General features: G+C 33.6%; 1 long non-coding RNA gene and 1 pseudogene across 3 annotated transcripts; one reads left to right on the top strand and one right to left on the bottom strand.

Moving 5' to 3' along the window:
- Positions 1 to 811: 811 nt before the first annotated feature.
- LOC118057037 (uncharacterized) lies at positions 812 to 16,275 on the bottom strand. 3 transcript variants are annotated; one of them, XR_012168489.1, is made up of 6 exons: positions 4,443 to 4,686; positions 2,642 to 4,351; positions 2,396 to 2,563; positions 1,603 to 1,774; positions 1,219 to 1,514; positions 812 to 1,092 (listed from the first exon to the last, which is right to left on the bottom strand). It is a non-coding gene; the product is annotated as an uncharacterized lncRNA (long non-coding RNA). The 3 variants fall into 3 exon arrangements; XR_012168488.1 differs by lacking the exon at positions 4,443 to 4,686 and adding an exon at positions 16,168 to 16,275 and having other exon boundaries at positions 2,396 to 4,351; XR_004688897.2 differs by having other exon boundaries at positions 2,396 to 4,351.
- Positions 7,961 to 11,581, top strand: LOC118057032 (zinc finger BED domain-containing protein RICESLEEPER 1-like; annotated as a pseudogene).
- Positions 16,276 to 19,197: the final 2,922 nt, after the last annotated feature.

The raw sequence follows: 19,197 nt of genomic DNA, 5'->3' as shown, positions 1-19,197 counted from the left end.
TTGCAACAAAAGGGTTTTCTGCAGATCCATACTCTTTCCACAATTTTTTACGTTTGTTATAATTTTTTTCCTTGATCCTGTGCTGTGCTTTTTCGCGACAGAAATACACTTAGATGGTTCATCTGAATTATCCTGTACAACAAATGAGTATAAGGAAATTGTGTTTTTTCATGTAGTGGACTTTTAAAATTAAACAGAATAAGATGTGGTCTTTATCATCCTTGTTCTAAGGGATTGTCCGAAGAGTTAGAATCTGTCCCCAGGGTAAGGATCGAACCCAGCTTAGCCGGAAATTGAAGAGAGAGCACAGCAGCGAGTGAAGACCGACTCACGCCTGATTTTAGGACAACTTAAGTTCACCAATTAACCTATTCTAGTGGGTTTTATGAACTTTTTCCTTACAAAACATTTTCACAAACCAGTTGGTTAACTTAGATGTTCTTTTCAAAGATAATATACATTAGAACTACCAAAAATCATTGGTATGAATTACTAATTTCTATGTTTGCCAATCTTCGGTGACGTTACTTTTTTGTCTTCTTTTATTGAAAGATTGTAATTTCATTAATAATTAAAATCATTTAGACACTTCATTCTATTCAAGTGAAATGAAAGCCAAATACTACAATTCCTCCCTTTTTATATACAGACTCAAGAATGATTCTCGACCGTTCATAGCTCTTCTAGCTTCAATGAAAATGAAAGGTAGCATAACAAATTCTTCTAGGTCTACAAACGCACGTCTCTGTTTCAGTATTAAGACAGGGAGGTTTTCTATTTCAACAGCGAAAAACTCAAATTTGCTCAAATATTGATAATAAATCTACAATTTTTCCCATTCCAAAATCAAATTTACATGGGAAACTGCACTCACAACAGTCCATATACTATCTGATATGTGTTTGATTTTGGTTTGGTTTTTTCCATTTGATTTTTAATTTTTTTGGTTTGGTTAAGTTTAGTTTTAACTAAATCAGTTCGGTTCAGTTCGAATGAACTTTCTGATTTCAGACTTATGAAATCAAACCTAAAATCATAGTTATTAAATCCGAACAGACCCGGCAAGTCGACCCGAGACCCGGTGGCTGGACCCTGTTAATAATCATTACAAGGGAAGTGTGTGACTTTGCAGCCAAATTTCATAAACAAATAATGATAGGCAAAAAAACAAGAAAACGATGTTCAGAAATTTAGGGGGAAGAATCATTTTGGAATCACCTGTCTGTAGACAGTGAAGAACTCATTGTTTTCAGGGCTTTCCAACCAGTCCTGTCTGCATATTAAAGCCTCTATATGATCTCTGGCCTGAAACCATTGAATGCAACTGCACCGCTGAAAGAAGACTTCGATACAGTAGCTGGTATTGGAATCGCTAAGAAATCACGAGCCATTTTACCAAGTGTAGAAAATCAGATATCGTAGAAAGGACGTTATCATCAAGCCAGGTCTTTGGTCTCAATGAGTATAGTTCCCTCCGAGATAAATGATAATTCTTGCAATGAAAAATAGTCTCACTAGCAGAAACAGGTACAGAATAGGTCAACTAGTGAACTTAAATGCATTCAGCTAAGCAAACAATAACTTGGGGAAAAAAAATCTGACCTCCCAATAAGTGAAGAATCAAAGACAAATTGGATTAACTTTAAGTCCTCTTGACTGGTAGGTTTGCTCACTTTAAACGGAGCAACCAAATATTTAGACATTTTGTTCCCCAGGTAAGTCAAATCTCACATTTGAGGAGACCAAAGAAGAACCAGGCTTCCCTTCCTTGCTGCTGCAAATATGGATTACAAAAACAAATTGAGAAAAAATGATAATCCCATAAAATGTGAACATTCAATTTCGGGAGATGAAAACTATAGATACAACAGAACAATCACTTTCACATGTTGTAATCTCATAGGACGCGTGCTAATGCCTTAAAAGACAATCTGGTTAAATAAATTGATACTGTAATTGAAACTGCAAGGTTGCACCATTAAGCTTAGGAAATGCAAATCAAATCTTAGCACAGAAAGACAAATGATTGACAGTGGTGTATATGTTATCAAGTTTATGCTAGCACTAGAAGAAGTGACAAATCCTGATTTTGTGGTAATATTTTGACATTAAAGTGCCCTTACTGAAGATAAAGGTATGGCAGTCTTTCTAATTACCTAACCAACATGCAGTTCAACAGCAATACCGAGAGGTGGAAGTGGTACTAAAATTGCTAGTGAGCGATGTCAACTCATGCAGGAATGATTTGGCTACTAAGTTTGAGGCATATTACGGGCAGAGGTTTTGAAATCATTGAGAATTTTTGGTAAGAAATGAGAATATGAAAGACATAAATCATCGATAGGAAAGAAAGTATTCAGACAACATATAGGAATTCAACTTCAAGGAAACTTACCAGAGAATGTGGGCTCCATGAGAAAGGAACTCAACGCTCATCAAATCAGATGTGAATGGCCATTATTGTAAACAATAAAGTATAATTAGTATAGGGATAAAATGGCAATATGGGAAACAGTCATCTGGTTTCCTTGCCCCTCCTGCACATTCCTGTGGAGATTTCTGGCTGAACTAAAAACTATGAGTTGTTTCATCATTTCATAAATACCATGTAAATATTATATAAATGCCAACTGCTATGGACCTGTCAATGTAATCTGAAAATCTCAAGGATGATCCAAGTACTATGTAAATGCAAATCAGTTGCTCAACCTTTCCCTTGTCAATCCATTGCATTGAGGACGACGTAGTATAGGCAACAATTTTGGTTGTCATCCTTAAACGATGCAGAATATGCAAGACGACGAAGTTATTGCCAAAATACAGATAAATCTAACAATTTCATGTTCAAAATACAGCATATTATGGTTCTAAAACATTAGCAAGGGAAAGGAACTTTATTTATCAACAATATTCCAAGAGTAAGTACTTAAAGGCTGGACTCCAATCCAAATATATTGCATAAGCTAGAACAAGAGGATCTTAAAGGGAGAAACTTATTTATGAACAACATTATGTTCTCTCTCCAGGACAAACAATTTATGCCCTTTGTTTCCTTTTATTAGGCTTTTAAGTGAAAACATGTTACTAGTCAAGTTACATAATTTGTCATCTAAAGATAGAAGAGAACAAAAGCTTCTGCAATATAGTATACAATAAAGTGAAGCTAAACATTTTCATCTCTGAATTAAAATCTGGTTTCTCCTTCACAGAGACAAGTTCTAGAACAGCACAGCAGGACATCTCATCTGGATTAAAAAATCAATGCAAAAGAACCCCATACTTCATGATTAGATGCATGCTTTGCCTATAAGTACTCAGGCTTGCTATAATAAATTACACTTGAAGTCCATTCTGGAATTTTATAGATAAACATACGACCAGAAAGGTCTAGTGGTAAACCATGCTAGAATTTGGTCACACCAAGAATGGTTGCTCTGAGGTGCTCAACAAGTATTGATGCCCGCTCCTTATGGGAACCCACACCTGCACTTAAATAACCCCTACAGATGAATCCTTGAACAAGGAAAATGCCCTTAGCATCTTCTCAGCAAGTGATGATGGCCCAGTTGGCTGCGAAATAATACAATTTGAGGTGTTTTAGAAACAGTTTTGTGGACCAGCACCACTACTGTGTTTTGCACCCCGATCATCAGCATCATTGGAATCTGAGGGATAACCAAGATACGAATATGTTTCCTGAAGCATCATATTATCTCCACCATTGTAAGAAGTCCCGGAAGCATTTATTTTATCCAGTAAGGGAGCAGAAGTTTGTTCTGCAAAACTTTCTTCACGCATGATGGATAGGATGTTGATGGAAAAGATGGCATCCCATCAAAGGCAAGCATTTAGCTGACGGTCTGTTGCACCATCCAGCATACATATCAAAATTTCTAAGCTCTTAAAAAAAGTTTAATGGGTCCTCCAACAATGAATTCCTAAGAGAATCATCAAAAGGTGTGACACTATCTATTTGAGCTCTTGGCCAAGCCCAATAACCCATCCACATTTCTTTCGACGAGAAGGGGTTCTCCATTTTGGTTAGTTATATAACTAACCAAAATACTCTCCCCTCTTTTCAATCAGAATACCATACAAAGAACTCAATTCTTCATTTCGTAATATCTTCCCTCACTTGCATAACTTCAAATTTTTCAAAGTTTCACTCTTTCTGCACAGATTTTTATCTACCCGCAAAACAAAACACCTCAATTTCCTCTTTTTAGCCATTTTTTTTTTGTTTTTGAATAACTAAAAACATCTTAATAATTACATTTGAAAAACCTAACATTTTACCTGTTTTGACAGAAATAACCCAGAAAGCAAAACCTCACTTTCTTCAATCCTGCGCCTGCATGCACCAAGAAATCAAGATATATCAGCTTTCAGCAACCAATAAACAAATATCTCAACATCCATGGTCTAATTAGTACATCACTCACCTCCTTTCTGTGAGTAGCAAGGACAATCCAGTAATATGACATCCAAAAATTTATGGTATACAAAGCCTCTGTGATCACTTCCACACTCCAATATCAACAATAACACCCCAAACCCACCTTCAAATTTGTCTTCTTTATACATATAAGCACACGGATATAGCTAAATATAAGTAAAGACTACCTTTTTTTGCGCGTGTATAGAGCTTGAGATTTTTTTTTTTTCTGGGTTTTGGTCCATAAAAGAAGGCACTGATTTCAAATGAAGGTTAACAATCCTACCCTCAACTTATTTATAAATTATTTTTATATTTTAAAAGTATTTAAAAAAATATTATTTATTTTAAATTAAAAATTTATTAGTATTTTTATATCATATTATTTTAATATATTAATATCAAAAATAAATTTTTAAAAATAAAAAAAAATATTATTTTAAAATAAAATATATTTTAAAAACAAGCAAACTATATTCTTAAATATTCATAACTTGTGTTCAAAGAGATTTGATTTCTATTTAAAATTAGATTTGAAAAAATAGTTGTACAAAGTGATTCAAATTAAAAAAGCAAAAACTATTATTATTATATTATTATAAAAAACATTAAATGTTGCCAAAATACTTTGGACGTGCAGCGTTTACTCTCTAGATGGTTCAAAATTTTAATTTTTTTTTAATTTTATCTTTAAATTTTTCAATTGCTTATTAAGCTAAATTCAAGGTAATTAAATCAAATTAATTAGTTAACAAAGTTGAAAGACAGATGATTAAAATAAAAAATATGTCATAAATAGATAATGATTTAAATTTTTTTATAAAGTTTTATCTTGGTTCTCAATTTTTGTATATCATAATTATTTAGTTTTTAAATATCTTTTTAATTTAATTCTAATATAAAAATTTATTTTTATTATTTTTTTATTTCTAGTTTGAGATGAAATACTAATATAGAGAACATCAAATTCCTACTATATAGAGAGAGAGAAATGTTATTATCCATGATTTTGATTATCAAAACAGTTGATAGTAATGTTAAATGATTTTATTTAATAAATGTAATTCATATTAAGTGTTTCTTTATATGAATTATTCTGGGTCACATCCCTAAATCTACCCATATGTACTCTATGTTTTGTTAATCATTTAACTTGGTCAAAACTCCCTCGCAAAAAGCTGCTAAAGACTAAATGATGGTCGACCGTTCATGGCTCTTCCCTGGAGGCACCTGAAAAAACAACATGACACGATAACCTTGCTAGATCTTGCTAACTAAGCAGCACCGATTGGAGATATGAAAAAGAGATGCTGGCTTTCACAGGTTGCCATCACATTCTTGCAGAAACTGAGATTGAGTTAACGGAATAAATGGAGTAGCTCACCGGAGAACAAAATCATCAAAGGCACAAAGCAGTGATTTGAAGGGTTTTGCCCCGTGACTACAACAGGGATTAGTTGCAGTGTTTCTTGAGGCGATGGGATTTACTTCTGCAGGGAAAAACTATGGTCGTGATGGAATTAAAGGCCGTTTGTTTGCTAGAAAATAGTTTTTTTTGGAAAGTAAATTTTAGAGAAAGTGAATTCCGAGAAAGTATTTTATGATTTTTGATAGTGTAATAAAAAATAAGTTGGAAAACACTTTTTAGTGTTTGGTTATGTCATGGAAAATGAGCTGGAAAATAACTTATTAATATTTTATTTTTCTCAAATTTATTAAAACAACGAGGAAAAAATCTTACAAATTAAAAAGTTGAATGAGAATGAAATTGAAAAAAAAATATAATTTCATAAATTATCTCAAATAAAATAAATAATAATCAAAATAATAGAGATCAAATCTAAAAAATTAAAAAAAAAAATGAAAGATGAAGAAACTAAAATAATAATAATTAATATTTCATAAATTATTTCAAATAAAATAAGTAACAATCAAAAGAATGAGGACCAAATTTGATAGTTAAAAAATTTCAATAAAAAAATGATAAGGAAAAAGCAAATAACAATTATAAAAATAAGGATCAAAGTTAATATAAAAATAAAATTTTAAGAGATGAAATTAAAAAATAAATATTCAAAACAAAATATATATATAGCAATTAAAAGTTTGAGGATCAAATTTGATATAATTAGCAAATAATGACATTTTCTAAATTTTTTACAATTTCCGGAAAGTGTTTTCCCCCTAAATTTTTCAAGAAAACACTTTCTTGAAAACCAAGCCAAATTTTCTTTTATTGGAAAGTGTTTTCCATTGACCAACTTTTCTAATGGCAAACAAACATAAGAAAGTTTGGAAAGTATTTTCCGTTGACTATAAAGTGTTTTTCGTTGACCGGAAAGTGTTTTTCGTTGACCAACTTTTCTAATGATAAATAAATACAGGAAAGTTTGAAAAATAATTTCTCAAAAACTATTTTTTGAAAAACAAACATGGTCTAAATCACTAGTAGCTCATTTCTCTGCGGAAAAGGAATAAGGACTGCCAAAACCAGTTAGCTGCCATGGACTAGTCGAGAGTGGTGTTTATGTTCATAGCTATGATGGTAATATGGCCAAAGGCAGAAAATAATTCAATATGAAATTTGTTGATTTGCAAGATAAGATTTGCAATGTCGAAAATTCTAGCTTCAATGAAAATGAAAGGTAGCATGACAAATTCTTCTAGGCCTACAAACGCACGTCTCTGTTTCAGTGTAAGACAGAGAGGTTTTTTTACTTCAACAGCTCAAAACTCAATTTGCTCAAATGTTGATAATAAATCTTCAATTCTTCTAGGCCTACAGTACGGCGCAAAGAAAGGTGTGAGAATGGATCACAGACCAATGAGCCTAAAAAAAGAAAAAACACTTACGTTGATTATCAGTTCAACAGGAAGACCAAAAACACAGGCAATGTTGTTCCTCCTTTTTCCTCCTCCTTCCTCTTCCTCTATTTTTTTTTTTTTTTGTTTTTGATGCAGAGCCTCTGCTGTACCCAAAGCAACACAATCATATTTGGTGATGATTTACGGCTCATTTCAGTTTTTATCTATAAAAACAATTAAATTAAAATTTTGTAAAATATTAAAAAATAAAATTAAAACTGAACTGAAGCTGGTCCCAACCGGTCTGTTTTGGTTTTGTTCAGTTCGATTTTGGTTCAATTTGGTTATTTTATATTAAAAATAAAAACTTATATTATGTTTTGGATTTTTTTGGACTTTTTGATGGGCTTTGTTTTGGTTTTGTTTGTTTTTTTTATTTTTTATTTTTTTTAGTTTAGTTTAATTTATTTTTAATTAAATCAGTTCGGTTCGATTAAGATTTTTTTATTTCAAGCTTATGAAACTGAAACCAAAATTAAATTAAATTGATTATTTTTTTATAATATAAAGAAAAACATTATTTCAAACTTACGAAACCAAAACCAAAATTACTAGACATTAGTTTTATGACACAGTGCCAAAAGTCAACAAGTCAACCTCCTTCAAGTCTTTACCTACTCCTCATCGTTCCACTTTCTAGCCACTATGTGATAAGATCTGAGGAGTGAGAAGACTTGTGGCTAAAAACATTGTCGAAATACAAATGGATGTGGAACAGTTGTCTTGCGTCAATGATGATTTGCCTCCTGCAAAGTTAATACTACTTGCAAAGATGGAGAAAGCGTTATCGTTGCTTAAAGATTCTTTAGGAAGTACTGGTTCTTTTTTGGCTCAATTTTGGGCTCTAGATAAGCGTGGAATCGCCCTGGAAAATCAGCCTTACCCTCACCTGTGCGTCCCAAATTCTACGCTACTTGAATATCGTCAACTGGAGGGTCGGCAAGGGTTTTCACGTCCAGACATTTTGAATCGGGCATGGCGTTTTGAATTTCCAGAATGGACTTCAAATGTAAGTTATTACAGACCGAATGAATACGCACACCTATCAGATGCCATCTCTTGTGGAGTAAGGGGTATTATTGCCTTTCCGGTCTTTGATCCTGATCCACCGTCCTCTTGCTGTGCTGTGCTGGAGCTTGTGACCATGGAGGAGAAACAGGATTTTGATTTAGAGACGGAAAAAGTTTCACAGGCTCTCCAGGTTTGTTTTCATTATATATATATTCAATCAGATTTTGTTGAGAATAGCACTCAATTTATTGTTGTTAGAAGACTACCACAAAGCAATTCACTCAAATTATCTGAAATATAAGACTTACAAAAAGATAGATTGAAACAAAACAACCCACTTCACTTTTTATACGGTAAATAGTGAAAGAAAACAGTTAGAAGACTAGTAGGGACAATTTCACCAATAACTTAACAATTATAATCAGGAATTAAGAGAGTAAGAAAGAGATGAAAGAGAGTAGTTTTCCTTAGCATATCTTTAAGCGTTCGCATTTGCTAGTGTTTCTGAAGTGAAACAGTCTTTGAGCTTTTAATTGGAGCTCATGAGGCATTCCTTATTACAACTTCAATCCAAATTATTTTTTCCATTAAATTATATGTGCAAAGAGACATATTTGTCTTATTTGATGGTGTTTTAAACTCTTTATAAGCCCAACTGTTTGCAGGCTGCCAATTTATGGATCAAATTACCTCGACCTCGTCCTCAGGTATGTGTCAGTAGTACCTTACAGTTTTTTCCATGCAAAATTAGGTTGTCTTTTGCTTTCTCTAATATAATTTTTTTCCCAGTGTTTTAAGGAGGTTCAAAGAGCTGCCTTAACTGAAATCGCTGATGTTACCAGAGCTGTCTGCCAAACACACAGATTGCCACTTGCTCTGACATGGATTCCCTGGGGACGTCATGATGATATTTTAAAATCAGGTGATTCACTTGCTCTGACACAGATTGCCTGGTTATGTGAACTTGCAATAGAGCGTACAGCTTGTTATGCAGATGAGGAGATGCAAGGCTTTGTGCATGCTTGTGAGCAACTATTTCTGAACACAGGGCAAGGTGCTGCTGGACAAGCCTATCAAACATATCTTCCTTCCTTTGAGCCTGATGTGAAGGAAAAGCATGTAAGGCACTATCCTCTTGCTCATCACGCACGAAAGTATAATTTGAATGCTGCGGTTGCAATCCGGCTAAGGAGCACTGGTGATGATTATTTCTATATATTAGAGTTCTTTCTCCCTATCCTCGTGAAAGAGAGTTCAGAGCAGCAAGACTTGGTTGAGAAACTGAAGCTTACAATAAAGCAAACTTGTAAGAGCTTGACAATGTGTCAAGAAAAACCTGCTTACAATAAACCATCCATCAGGAAACGAGGCTCGAAAGTTAGTAAAAACAATGATAAAATTGAACCTGCTCCAGATCCTGATGGTAATATGTTCATCGAATGTGCTGATAATAAACGATGAAAGGTATCTGAAGTGTGGAAACATTTCGATAAGGTTAAAGACAAAGAAAATGGTGCAGTATGGGCCATATGTAAAAGATGTCAAAAGAAGTATCCAGGGGAAAGCACGAAGGGAACTTCAAATTTACACAAACACTTCAAAAGTTGTTCAAAAAAGAGACAGGTAGATGCAAAACAACATACATTGCCTTCTGATCTGGGAGGCAATTTCGTGTTTGATCAAGAAAGGAGTCGGCTTAACTTTGTTAGAATGGTTATGAAGCTCGGATTTCCATTGGATATGGTTCAAAATGAGTTCTTCAAAACTTTTGTTTGCGATCTGCAGCCAAAGTTTCAACTTTGTTCACAAGACACTGTTCAGGCTGATGCTCTTTCTATTTACAGACAAGAGAAAGAGAAACTAATGAAATATCTTGATAATCTCTCATCTCTATTCAGTATAACAATTGATTTGCAGTCATACGGTGATAACAAGATGACCTGCTGCTTGACCATGCATTTTATCGATGATGGGTGGAGGATGAATAAGAAGATTTTGGCCTTCATGAGTATAGAACATGATTATATGAATGAAGCTGTGAAAGATGTGCTAGTGGAGTGGAACATCAAAAAGAAAGTGCAGTTCATGTTTGCAGAAATTGCTCCACCAAATAGTCAAATGACTAGAAAATTCAGAAGTAAGCTTCTCAGTCAATTCCCACATATGAATGGGGACTTACTATGTTTTTCTTGCTACGCACAAACTCTTGAACTTCTTGCTCGAGATGGGTTTTATGAGATAAAAGATGTGCTTAACAAGATTAGGGGCTGTATTGAATATGTGAATGCAACACCAAGTAACCAAGATAAATTTCGGGAAGCAACTAATCATGTGAAATTGCAAGATATGAAAGCAGCCTCTCATGATGATCCTACCAGATGGGAGACCACATATGAAATGTTCACGAGTGCATTGGAATTAAGAGAAGCTTTTACTCAACTCGAACAAGTTGATTTTGATTTTAAGGCGAATCCATCTGCAGAGGAGTGGAAGATGGCGATGATTGTATGTGGGTGTTTAAAAGTTATCCACAAATCTTTGGGCAGTTCTTCATTAGGCATAGATACATTCTTCTTCCATGTTTGCTATATATATAATAACTTGCTTTCGTGGGAAAAGAGTGAGAACACGTATGTTTGTTCAATGGCGAAGAGAATGAAGGTGAATCTTGATAGGTATTGGAGTGAATGGAGTTTTGCATTTGGAATCCTATTAGTACTCGACCCGTGCTGTAAACTTGAATTTGTGCAGTATGGGTTTGAGCTGATGTATGGCAGTGTTGCGAATGACATGTATGTAGCAAACTTGCAGGCATTTCGTAGCAAGCTTACATGTATGTACAACAGTTATGCGAATGACACTGGTTATCTAACATCACCTGCCAGGGACATCAGTTGTTTTGCATCATATGATTTAGATTCTGATATTGGTAAGTTCCGGGGATTCTGTGAGTGGCATAAGCAGAAACATGATGGCGATGTGGTTGATCCGTCAAAATCTGATCTTGATCGGTATTTAGGAGAGCCTTTGGAGAACCGGGATAAGGTTTCAGATGTATTAGCTTGGTGGCGAGTCAATGCTCCAAGATTTCCAGCACTTGGTAAAATGGCTCGTGATTTCTTAGCAATTCCAATATCAGCTATTCTATCAAAGTCTACTATCAGCGGTGAAGCTACAAAGGTGAATCCATCATTCAATGGTTTGGGGCCAGCGATCATAGAGGCTTTTATATGTGGACAGGACTGGTTGGAAAGCTCAGAAAACAAGTAAGTTTTTTAATATTTCTACCTTGGACTTGACCAACTATAAAATCCTACTATTAAGAACTTGAATGACTTGTCATGTCTAAAACAACATGGGTTTAAATTTAATTTTTTTTCTAAGTTTTATAGTTTTTAATTTTATGTTTGAAATCAAATTCAAGTTTTTTTTTTTTCTAATAGTAACAAAGTCCTAGCAATTTGTTTTTTTTTTTTAAAAAAAAAAAGAGAGACAAAAAACCCCTAACCAAATGATTAAAACAAATGTGAAAAAACAACATTTTCAAAGCACGGAATATATTTTGTTAATTCTAAAATAATATTTAACATTTTTACTGCATGATGTAAGGTTTAGTATAATTAGAAGACTCGATACATAGAATAGTAATGCATGTTGTTATAGTATACACCAACACATCAAACAATAAAAACATTCATACAAAAGCTTCATGATTCAGCAGATGAAAATGAGCAAGCGCTTCTAAAATTTTTTTAATACAAAAGTGAGGAATTGAGTCCTGAAATCGGACCCAAGTCTAATAGGTCTTGTGTTTGGATCCATTCACCTTGGGTCTAGTGGTGGGACTCAACTTTATTAGGTCATGCATCAAGACCCATTAGCCTTGGGTCCTATGTTTGGACCCAATTTTGTTGGGTTTCGACACTAGATCCAAGTTTAATGGGTCAAGTGTCGGGACCTAATTATGTTGGGTTGGGTATCTGAACCATGAGACGTGGATCCTGACGCATGACCCAAGGCTAATTTGTCTCGACACAGGACTCAACAGAATTGGGTCCTGATGTAAGACCCGAGAGAATTATAATAAAATAATAATATTTATAGCACAAATAATATAATTTTTAATATTAATACTTTCAATTATAATAAAAATAATAATATTTATACTACAAATATAATATTTTTTATATTAATACTTTGAATTGAAATAAAAATAATAATATTTATAGCACAAATATTATTATTAATTTTATCCCTCAAATCAACTAGATGGTTTTTTTTTGTAGCAATAATATTTTAATTCAAATTTATTATTAATAATAATAAAAATAGTAATTTATACTTTTACCTTTCAAATAAAATATGTGGTTGGTTTTTAAATTTGTTATTCCTCGTGTCGGTTAATAGACAAAGGCAAACTAGGGCGTATGGGTCTACTGACCTAGCCCCACTATCTTGGAACCTTGGAGGGCTTTGCAGACCCCAGTCGCGCGGTCTCCAAACCGAGGCGCACGGTCTCCAAACTCCAGGCATGTGGGTTTATAGCCATGCACGCGGTTGGCTCCAGCGCTAGGTGTCTCCAGCCTAAGGCCTGTTGCCCCACATTGCGTGCGGGTCTAGCCCTAGCGCTCAGGGCTTGTTGGGCCCAACGCCAAGTGTCTACAACCCCACTAAAATCAGAATTGACCATTTTCTTGCCAATCATCCATTTAATGTTATATGCATCCCACTGAAAATACAACCCCCCAATGTCCTTGCAACTCTATATGGCAATGCCAACTCTGCCATTACACTGCTTCAATGCACAGTGCTTTGTATCTAGGTAAACAATAATAAGAGTAGTGATCCCTTTTTTGTATATTGTATAATAGGTTGGTGTCGAGAGACAAGTAATTTCAAAATGATTTGTTTCCTAAGTTTCTGAAAATCATTTTCCCGTTTTTTTCTACCATTATTTGTTTCATGAAATTTGGTCTACAAAGTGCAAAAAGAAAAAGCCTCGCACTTCCCTTGTGATGATTATTAACAAGATCAACTATGCTAAGATTTGATTTGCATTTCCTAAGCTTAATGGTGCCACCTTGTAATTTCAATTACAGTATCAATTTGTTTAACCTAATTGTCTTTCAAGGTATTAGCACATGTCCTATGAGATTACAAGATGTGAAAGTGATTGTTCTGTTGTAACTATAGTTTTCATCGCCCGAAATTGAATGTTCACATTTAATGGGATTATCATTTTTCTCAATTTGTTTGTGTCTTCCATATTTGTAGCAGCAAGGAAGGGAAGCCTGATTCTTCTCTGGTCTCCATAGATGTGAGATTTGACTCACATGGGATGCAAATGTCTAAATATTTGGTTGGTCCGTTTACAGTGAACAAACCTACCAGTCCAGAGGACTTAAAGTTAATCCAATATGTCTTTGATTCTTCACTGATTGAGAGGTCAGATTCTTTTCCCTCAAGTTATTGTTTGCTTAGCTGAATGCATTTAAGCTCACCAATTGATCTATTATGTACCTGTTTTTGCTAGTGAGACTATTGTTCATTGCAAGAATTATCATTTATCTCGAAGGGAACTATACTCACTGAGACCAAAGGCCTGGCTTGATGATAACGTCATTTCTACGATATCTGATGCCATAACTTTAGTTAAGAGGAAGATGGAAGATTCTGTAAATTGGTATCTGCCAATTGTTTTTGCAGTAGGTTCTAAGATCATATTTGTACAACTGACATCTTATTCTGTTCAATTTCACGAGTCCACCACATGAAAAAAACAGAATTTCCTTATACTCTGTGTTGTACAGGAGAATGCAGATGATCCATCTAAGTGTATTTCTTTCGCGAAAAGGCATAGGATCAAGGAAAACTACATGTCAGATCTTTTATGTTGTGAAAAGGTGAAGTTTGGTTTTCTTTAGTCCAATTAACGCATCCCATGCTTAGTTATGCTGTGAAAACTACATTTGCAGGCATTTGTTCCTGTCTTTGACAAGGACAGAAGTCATTTCTTTCTATTTGTACTACAATTGAAAACGCAAGTTGTTGAGATATGGGATTCATTAGCTGCATCATGTCAGAGTGATTGGGTTGACAGGCGACTGCATAACTTGGTAAATGGTTGCATACTTTATGAGCTACCTTAGCTAAACACTGCACTAATGGGCTTTTTGAACTTTTTCCTGCCATAACATTTTCACAAACCAGTTGGTTAGCCTGGACGCCCTTTTCAAAGATGATATAGATCAGAACTACCAAAAAGTTTGGTCCTTCACAGATTTCAGAGTGGAAAGACCATCGAATGTCCCACAGCAACCAAATGGGTATATATATATTGAGTAGTTAGGTTACATATTGTTGAGTACCTTTAAAATACTGTAAGCCACATCAGGTGACATGATTTCTTTCTGTGTAGATATGATTGTGGTGTGTATGTTATCAAGTTTATGCTAGCACCAGAAGAAGTGACAAACCTGATTTTGTGGTAAGATTTTAACATTAATGTGCCCTTACTAAAGATAGAGGTATGGCAGTCTTTCTAATTATCTAGCCGACATGCAGTTCGATAGCGATACTGAGAGGTTGGAAGTGGTACTAAGATTGCTAGCGAGTGATGTCAACTCATGCAGGAATGATTTGGCTTCTCAGGCTGAGGCATATTATGAGCAGAGGTTTGGAAATTATTGAGAATATTTTGTAAGAAATGAGAATATGAAAGACATAAATCATCGATAGGAAATAAAGACAACATATAGGAATTCAACTTCAAGGAAGCTTACCAGAGAATGTGGGCTGCATAAGAAAGGAACTCAATGCTCATCAAATCATATGTGAATGGCCATTATTGTAAACAATATAGTATAATTGGTACAGACATAAAATGGGAATATGGGAAACAATCATCTGGTTGCACATTCCTGTGGGTTGTGGAGATTTCTGGCTGAACTAAAAACAATGAGTTGTTTCATCATTTCATATATACCATGTAAATATTATATAAATGCAAACTGTTATGGACATGTCTATGTAATCTGAAAATCTCAAGGATGATCCAAGTACTACGTAAATTCAAATCAGTTGCTCGACCTTACCCTTGTCAATCTATTGCATTGAGGACAACATAGTATATGCAGAATATGCAAGACCACGAAGTTATTGCCAAAATGCAGATAATTAAATCTAACATTTTCCTGTTCAAAATACAGCATATTATGGTTCTAAAACATAGTGGCAAGGGAAAGGAACTTATTTATCAACAACATACCAAGAGTGGACTCCAATCCAAATATATTGCATAAGCTGGAACAAGAGGATCTTAAAGGGAGAAACTTATTATGAACAACATTTTGTTCTCTCTCCAGGACAAACAATTTATACCCTTTCTTTCCTTTTATTAGGCTTTTAAGTGAAAACAATGAATTCCTAAGGGGTTCTCCATTTTCGTTCGTTATATTACTAACCGAAATACTCTCCCCTCTTTTCAATCAGAATACCATACAAAAACTCAATTCTTCGTTTCCTAATATTTTCCCTCACTTGCACAACTTCAAATCTTTCAAAGTTTCACTCTTTCTGCTCAGAATTTTATCTACTCGCAAAACAGAACAGCTCAATTTCCTCTCTTTAGCCTTCTTTTTTTTTTTTGAATAACTAAAAACAACTCAATAATTACACTGAGAAACCTAACCTCTTACCTATTTCGACAGAAATAACCCAGAAAGCAAAACCTCACTTTCTTCAATCCTGCAATACATATAGCTGCCTGCACACACCAAGAAATCAAGATATATCAGCTTTCAGCGGCCAATAAACAAATATCTCAACATCCATGGTCTAATTAGTACATCACTCACCTCCTTTCTATGAGTAGCAAGGACAATTCAGTAATATGACATCCCAAAATTTGCAGTATAAAAAGCCTCCGTGATTCACTGCAACATAGTTCCACACTCCAATATCAACAATAAGTAAAGGCTGCCTTTTTTTGCGCGAGTATAAAGCCTGAGGTTTTTTTTTTTTTTTTTTTTATGGGTTTTCTTAGAAGTGGTCCGAAAGGGCAGATTTCAGTGCAAATGAACTATCTAACCTCAGTTTGTTTTATTTTTATATTTTAAAAATATTATTTTGGAAAAAAATATTTTTTTATATATTTTCATATATTTTTTAATATATTGATATTAAAAATAAAATTTTTAAAATAAAAAAATATTATTTTTTAATATATTTTTAAATAAAAAATACTTATACTTTTAAACACACTTTAACTATAATTAAAGAATTTTGATTTGTATTTAATATTAGCATGTAAAAACATTTATAGAAAATAATTTAAACTAAAAAAATAATTGATATTATACTCCAGAATACACCAGACCGAAGAGATTTTGATTTCTTTTAAAAATTAGCATTTTAAAAAAAAATTACATACAAAGTGATTCAAATTAAAAAAGCAAAACAATTATTATTAATGAAAACATTAAACGTTGCCAAAATACTTTAGACGTCCATTTTTTACTCTCTAATTTCACGGTTAAAAATTTTGATTTTTTTTTATTTATTTTTTTAAAACTTTTCAATTGCTTATTAAACTAAATTCAAGGTATTTTCCATTTGGTTAACGAACTTGAAAGATGAGGATTAAGTGAAAAATACGTTATAGGTGATGGTTTAAAAATTCTCACAAAAAATTCATTTTCATCCTCAATCTTTACATATACCTTTTATATTCCTAAATATCTTTTTAATTTAATTTTGATATAAAATTATTTTTATTAATTTTTAATCTTTGATTTAAAAAGAAAGAGAAAGAGAAAGAGATAGAGATAGAGATCACCGGATTCTTGCCATACAGAAAAAGATATCTCATTGGCGATGATTTACCATGTTTTCCTTGCTATGCACAAACTATTGAACTTCTTGCTGGAGATGGGTTTTATGAGATAAAAGATAAACTATTGAATATGTGAACGCAACACCAATTAACCAAGATAAGTTTCGGGAAGCAATTAATAATGTGCAATTGCAAGATCTGAAAGCAAGATAGAATTTCTTTGATATTTGCTTTCTAATAATTATAAATTTGAGTTCTTTTAAGATTATTAAAAATTTACATGATTGTTAATTTTTAGGTTACATGAAATTAATCGAGATATGCATTAAACTGGTCCAAACATCCATATTAATAATAAAAAATATAGATTTTTCCTCGTACACATGTGTTTTACAAGAATATATAGATGATCAATCATATCTAATTGTAATTTTTTCACGAAAAAGCCCAAGATAAAAACCTTGATTTATTTTATTTTTATTTTATTTTTTTGTGTATATATAGAGCTTTATGTGTTTTGGGAGTGTGGTACCGGTTATTTTTTTAAAATGTTTTTTATTCCAAAATACATTAAAATAATTTTTTTTTATTTTTAAAAAATTATTTTTGATATCAGCACATTAAAATTGATCTGAAAACACCAAAAATTATTAATTTGAAAGCAAAAAAAAAATTAAATTTTTTATTTACATTTCTAAAATACAATGTAAAACACTCATTTCCTTTGTTTGCTTAGAAGTGGTCCAAAAAGGCACTGATTATTGATTTCAATGTAAATGAACTAACTTAAAGAGATTAATTTTGGTGAAAGAGACTTGATCTTTATTTAAAATTAGTATTGATATTTTTTTTAACGTGATTCAAATTGAAAAAAAAAATAATAATGTAAAGAACTAAATAGAAACACATCCATAGACATAAAGTCATCAATCTAATAAGAAAGGTTCAGAATGGTGCCCAAACCTTAAAGAATACAAAATTGTTGAAAATAAAAACAAAATGTTATTATTTAGGCCTATAATCAATATTTTAAGTTTAATCTCCTATGAGTGGTTGTGTTAACTAGGGGTGTTCACGGTCCGGTTCGGTCCGGTTTTAACATAAAAATTCAACCGAACCGGAAAATACCATTTCTTGTTAATATAAACCGAACCGAACCGAAAATCGGTTCAAACCAAACCGGTTTTGTTCGGTTCGGGTCGGTTTTTTAGCCTTAGAAACCAAAAAAACCGAAACTAATTAAGTAAAAAAAAATTTGGCTGAATTCACAATCACTAAGACAAACTTGGCCGAATCACATTTCAAAAAATCCTTGTTGAAAACTTTGAATCCAAGCACTTCGGTTGAGATCAATTGAATCAAAATCACTGGATCTATCTTTAAGCCTTGTGCACAGAGGAGAGGGAGGGGTAGGGCCACTGGAAAAGGGGAAGGGGGGAGAGAGAGCGGGGAGGGAGGGATGGGGTTGCTGTAAAGGGAAGGGGGAAGGGGGAAGGTGAGCAGCTCGAAAGGTTTTGGGAGGGAGAGAGAGTGGGGAGGGAAGAGGAGGGGTTGCTGGAAGGGGAGGGTGAGTGAGGTGGAAAGGTTTTGGGGAAAAGGAAAGGGGGATGGTGAGTGGGCTGGAAAGGTTACGGGAAAAGGGAAGGGAGAGGGCGAGTGGGGGTGGAAAAGTTTTGGGGGAAAAGGGAAGGAGAGGCGTGAGTGGGGTGGAAAAGTTTTGGGGAAAAGGGAAGGTTTTGGGGAAAATTTATTTTGTTTTAGATTTAATTAAATCGGTTCGGTTTGGTCCGGTTCAATCGGTTTAAGCTTTTTAAAACCGGAACCGAACCGGACTGGGTGGTTTTTTAAAATTTTTAATCGGTTTATTCGGTTTTTTTTCTCGGTTCGGTTTTTTTCGGTTAATTTTTTCTCGGTTTTTCCTCGGTTTTAATCGGTTGGTCGGTTTTTTTGAACACCCCTAGTGTTAACCACTAATATGTTACCTCTCAACTGAGTTACATTACTAAAAAAAAAAAAAAAAAAAAAAATTCAAACCATAGTTTGGAAGGACTTG

The sequence above is a fragment of the Populus alba genome, chromosome 17 (genome assembly GCF_005239225.2).
Source record: "Populus alba chromosome 17, ASM523922v2, whole genome shotgun sequence".
NCBI lineage: Eukaryota > Viridiplantae > Streptophyta > Magnoliopsida > Malpighiales > Salicaceae > Populus > Populus alba.
The sequence above is the reverse complement of the archived record's forward strand: the minus strand, read 5'-3'. Positions and strand labels throughout refer to the sequence as shown.